The sequence below is a fragment of the Amblyomma maculatum genome, chromosome 2 (genome assembly GCF_055883805.1).
Source record: "Amblyomma maculatum isolate TAMU_Amacu chromosome 2, ASM5588380v1, whole genome shotgun sequence".
Classification (NCBI taxonomy): Eukaryota; Metazoa; Arthropoda; class Arachnida; order Ixodida; family Ixodidae; genus Amblyomma; species Amblyomma maculatum.
Genome location: NC_139345.1, coordinates 128,118,672 through 128,124,671, shown reverse-complemented (window position 1 = coordinate 128,124,671; position 6,000 = coordinate 128,118,672).

The following is a 6,000-nucleotide window of genomic DNA, read 5'->3' as shown; positions in this document are numbered from 1 at the left end:
TGTTTGCTTGCCGGCATCTCATCGTCGGGGAGACACCTGCATCGATTGGTGTCTGCCGGCGTCTCATAATCTGGGACACACCTGCGTCGAGCGGTCCGCCGCGCGCCGTCAGAAAGAGGATTTGGGAAGCGTGGCCAGAGACGACCCTGTCTGTCACTCCGTTAGAATTCTCAAGAGAGATGTCCTCGTGTCGACTTTGAGGGTGCCGACTCACGCGGCAGACACCGGGAGCACTTCAACCTTCTGTTCCAGATGTCCCGTAGTTGCCTGCTGTCGCTGACTGGCGGAACAGCTCCGCATTCCTTTCCGGCTATCTTTTGTGATGGCCACTCCAAGTCGCGTCTCGCCGTCGCCGTTCCTGACAGTTCACCTCTGTCGGTCGGGATTCCTTGCCTTCATGGTCAAAAGCGGCAATTCCCGCGTCGGCTCAATGTCGCCATCCTTAACACCCTGAATTAGATGGCATTCCAAGTGCGGTATTTTGCTCTGTAAGGGCGGTTACCTAAAGGCTGCCTCGGGCCGTGAAAAGGAGGGCGGTCTGCCCCCTCTACATATTCTGGCAGTACATGTTTTGCTACCACCAGGTTAAAAGACGCCGTAGTGGAGAAGTGGAGGGCTCCGGAAATTTAGACCACCTAGGCTTGTTTAATTTGCGCTATAGCAGCACACGGGAGCCCTGTGTTTTGCGTCCGCCGAAAAACCACTGCACCACTGTGGCCGGTAATGCAGGCGTGTCTCCTCGCTTCATTTTTGCAGTAGTGCAATTTCTAGGGGTGAAAGGGCGAAGGGAAATTTACCATTGTAGTGTAGTGTGTAACAGCCCCAGGACCTGGCGCTACGCTTAACTTTTTCTTTCCTCGCTGACTTTTAAATGCGTTCCTTATATGCCGCTTCTGCCGTTGCAGTTCGTTGCTTTAACTTACGCAGCGGCAAACAGGAGGGCTTTGAATAAACAGTGAGCAGCGCGGCGCTAAAATCGCACAAAGAAAAAGAAATTAATGACGACCCTCCAATCGCAGCTTTCCCCTCCATCCCCCCCCCTCCCCCGCCATGAATAAATACAATCCTGAACGTTACGGCTGCATCGAAGAAGCTTTTAAATTGACCAGCAAACAATAAATGAGGAAACCATACCTATAAAAACATTTATTCCTTAGTGGAAAGGAAGTGGTTGCTCTCTAAGAATGCCGTGATCACACAACCGCCGACGTCGTGACCGACTTACCCATTGGCAGTTTCTTCACCCAAAGCAGTATATCTTGGGATTGCGGGCAGTGCTAGAGGAAAGGAATGATATCATGTCGGCTTTTCCATCTCGTTCATTTAGAAGAAGGCACATAGCAACGCTGCCGATCTTTATCCTTGCTATTACGCTCACGAGAAAGCATTCCAAAGCGCTTGCGAGGCAACGTTAACACAGCGCTATGGCATGCAATGCGAGTCTGCCTTGTAAGATCTTCTTCGACGCAGCTGTGTAGCTTCTACGGTTTGAGGCTCGCAGATACGTTCATACTAGGATTACAAAAGCTGCGTTGGTGTGAATCAACGAAGCTGTCGTAAAGGAGATGTCAAGTCGTTCAATGCACTGCCGATCCTTCTTCGCGAGGTTCGCTGCCTTCCGGTGGGTAGCATTTATTTGGAAAAATGCGATCATTTGTACTTGCTGTAATGAGATTTCAGTCGCGTTGCAGTTTTCAGTAATGTTTTATGTAATGTTTCAATCATTTCCGCATTCAGCGTTTCCGTTTATGACGACAAATGTTTCGATCAATCCGGGGTTCCTGGTCGCGTCTCGAGACCGTGCCCTCGCGTTGCTCGCTGGAGGGGGTACATTAACACTTTCGCGTTAAAAATCGCTCAACAGCTGCTCTGATGTCACCCAGTTTCCCCATTCGCCTGCATTACAAGTATCATAAGGATTACCTCTACTGTATAGATTAGTTTTTGAAATGTCTCCGTTTTGTCTTGCATTTTAGATGTTTTTTTTTGGCGGTTATAGAGGCTAAGGAGAAGACCCCATTTTGATTTTCATTTTTAGTTCAACGACATGCTACTTTGGTGAATCCAAGTCAAACATCGTGCTGACGTGAATGCGGAGAACCTCATTTAATAATTCTTGGACCGTTAATTGCTAGCGTGCAAACGTTGAATAAGAAGACTCTGGTATTAAAGTTAGTTATTCTGTGCCTTAAAATGATCTCAGGGTTGCATGCGACATCACAGGGAAGACGCAATAGGTGTTAAACGTGCACTAGAGCACTACTTTACTGCAGATTTAGTACCCATTTCCTGTTTCCTGAAAAAAAGGCCAATATTATTGCCACGGCAGCAGTAAAGTTTGGCCTTAATAACTTGGAAAAGCATCGCCGTTAAGGGTGACATCATAATTTTGGTGCTCTAGGACAGTGAAGCAGTGAATTAAGCGCGCTTTTGAGCTGCTAGGTCGCGGTGGAATATTGCCCGACTGTGTACGCGGCAGGCGACAGCTGGTTCGAGAACGATAGCAACAGCATCTGTATGAACGTCAACGCTGAGTGCTGCAGCCGTGATGGGCCGCGGACTCGAAAATAATAGAAGAAAGAACATATAAATTGCTTATTATTTATTGTAATACCCGCAATGACGCCAGCGGCATTACAATGGGGGAAGGATGCGGCAAAAAAAAAACATCATTTATGTCACAATCATGCAGAAAACAAACACAATGCAAACGCGACAGGCCGTACATCTCATGAATAGCATGTCTAAAACGTAGTAGCAAAACATTCGCAGGACATCATCGAAACTACTTCTTCGGACAACCTATTCTAGTCTCTGATCGATCTTAAAACATGAAAACTTAAATGTATCATATTTAGTCAATGTCTTTATCTTTATTGGGTGGTCGAACCATAATAAAAATAAAACACTTTGGAGCATGAATTAACAAGTCACTGCTAATGACAGTCTTCCAGTGAAAAATACAATGTAAAAAGTTTAGCCGCAACGTATATTGGCATTTTTCTAGAGATTGGCATCCCAAAGAGTCTTTGGCGCCTGAAACACTGAAGTGCCTGCTGTAATTACCTGAGCCATATCGCACTCCAAAACTTTGTACCCTCTTCAGCGTGCCTATATCATCTTGAGCCAAGGGTCCCAAATCGCACATGCATACGGTAATACTGAACGGACGTTAGCCTTGAAGAGTAATTCTTCGACGTCTAGAGGAAATTAATGTTACGTCTGAGCAAATCAAGTACGCGGCAAGAGTTTCCAGCCATGAAGTCAACATGACGTCGCCAATTCATATTGGAAGTTGTATATACCCTTACGAAAATGGGTTTTGAGTTTCTGGTTTGGCCTTAATGTTTTCCTAATGAGTGCAAAGGAACTCAACAGACACTCAATACCTTCTGTGTTTTAGCAACAGCTTTAAACCAGATTTTCAATTGACATTTCACATTATTTTTTCTTGTTTTAAAAATCAAAGGCTTTTTTTGTGAACTACTAATGTGTAAGCACAGAATGTGAAAAGTCAACGGAAAGTATGATGTGTATTTTCTCAGTCATTGCGACCACCCATTGAGAGAACACGGTGTGTTTCAACTTGAAACACAGTGCAAATTGAAACGCAGTGCAACTTGAAACGCAGTGCAACAATCACTACATGTGCATTACTATTACTGCTTGATGATTTTGGAGGACGTAAACATAATTAATGAGGAACAACATAATTTTAAAATCGTTTAATGAATGCTACATGCCCTTGCATTACTACTGGACAGGAAGGTGGCCTGAAATGATTGAATTCAAAAATAAGCTTTAAATTGATCATTTGACAGGAATGTGCGTTTACATTTCCTTTCACACATGCTATGTTTACAAAGTAATCATTCAAAAGGAGACAGAGAAGAGAGTAGTTTACCAAGTGATGGGCCCATGAGTGAAAAAAACAAAACAAAAAACACTACAGCGCTTGTAATGCATGATATTTTGCGTGTTTCTCAAGCTTTTGAGCTCCTTCTTGCTCTGCGTATAGATTAGCCGAGCCCTCGGTCATCGCATCGTTCCGCAGAATTTTTGCATACGAATAAGATTTAGTTACAAGGAAGATAGTGTCGTCGCTGCTGCGCTTGCCGGTATTGAAGCTTGGTCGCTCTTTTTTCTTTGAAGGATTGTGCCACAGCTCCGTGTTCAGCGAAAATTACGCCCACGGTAGCTGAACACCACCGAACGTCCGGCGCTGGTAAATTTGCTATGCCAAACTCGACATGTTAAAATGATTCCAGTGCCCAAAATAGTGCGCATAGTATCCAGAACATTTTTTGCAAGTCGTGGGAGCAGGCAGCAAGTTTCAATGGCGAAGAAGTTGTAATTGTTAGAGCGGCAGCAATGGGGCCTGTACACTTCGAAACATGCTTCGAAACATGGTCCAAATCTTATAAATGCAATCATGGGATAACAAGCAAAAAAGTTTTCAGCAGACTCAGTTTCCGGCGTTAACGAAGAAAAAAAAAAACGGCGTGGCCGAGTGGTTAGCGTAGAATGCTACGGAGGAAGAGGTACCAATTTCGAAGCACGCTAGTGCAGATTTCTTTTTTTTTTTGCCTAGTTTTAATTATTTCTTTTTTTTTTAACTTTTTAAATGTAGTTGAGGTGCTTCGTTACTTTTTAGCGTGTAGTTTTTATCTGAGGCGTTCTTTTTTTTTCTGTTTGAGCGACCAGTGCCGCGCGTGACAGTATGCCGCGTCCCAGTACGAACAACGTTGGTACGAACTGTCTCCAGCGTCATACTGGGCCCATAATCAGGTATGCCACGTTTGCTGGGACCCAGCGGCACTGGTTTTTATTACCTCAGCCCGCCAGCTTTGTGCTTAATTATGGCCCTAGACGAGACTGTACGCTGCCTTTCAAAAAAAAAAAAAAAAACATTTATCGCCAAGCCAGCCAAACTGCCTTTCGAAACCGAAAGTCCCTCTAGGAAGCGGCCGGCAGTAAAAAGAAGCCAGAAAAGCCACCGGTAAGTCAATCCGATCCGATCCGAAGCCGCCAGCGGCAAAAAGTTGCGAGTCGCGACGGCGCCATGCTGCCTTTGTTGTCATGCGGTGTGATTGTGAACGCTATTTCCTCACGCTGTGCTGCTTTCTTGTTCCATGGTTCTTGGAATGGGCCGCAGAATTGATATTTGATATGTGCACTTTGATAGACGTCCTAAAGTACGTGATGTAGTGATAAATAGGTTCTGTGCCGCACACCGCTTGCACCGCGCCGTGGCAACGCCGGCATCAACACGGAAGAAGGAAATGGACTGGCGTGATTGTTTGCAAATGTGAGTACACTGCTTGAAATTATTTTTATTTAATATTGCTATTGAATGAAGTACGCGTTGTTAATACTGTTGTGTGTGGTCTCAAAATTCCTTCGTAATACAAGCTACGAACTCGACCCAGCCTGCTTTATTGTGAGGGCGAGCCAGTCACTCTTCGGAACAAGAACCGTGAACGTTTGGGCGAGTTGGTCAGACATACTTGACATGAACGGCGCGGCAGAAAGATTTGGCGCTTGTCCGTGTGTGTTCTCTGTCTTCGTCTCTTACTGCCGCGCCGTTCAAGTCAACTCTTCAAAAGCCGCCACTTTTATATGTATGCTCGTCCCTAACGTGAAGCCGTTGTACGATATAAGTAGTGTTCTGAAACTTTATCGGAACCGTCATGAAAAATTTGGCCGCCTCGACCGGTTCCGATAAAGTTGCACAATACTGTATAATGTTATGGTGTATACTTCTAAATATAGTTGTAGCTGCAGTGTATTAGATGCACGACCGGCTTCGCGATTGTGATCAGCACCCCGAACGAGTTTTCAATCTTTTTAAAAGCGCCTATTTTTTCTAACTGTGAGTGCATTAATACGATGAGTACAACCAGCGCGCGAGAAACAGGTTGTTGCTGTGGCGCATATCTCACAGTGGTCGCTGCATTTATTTTTGGTGCTTGTATGCTTCAACAAAAATAATCTAAATCA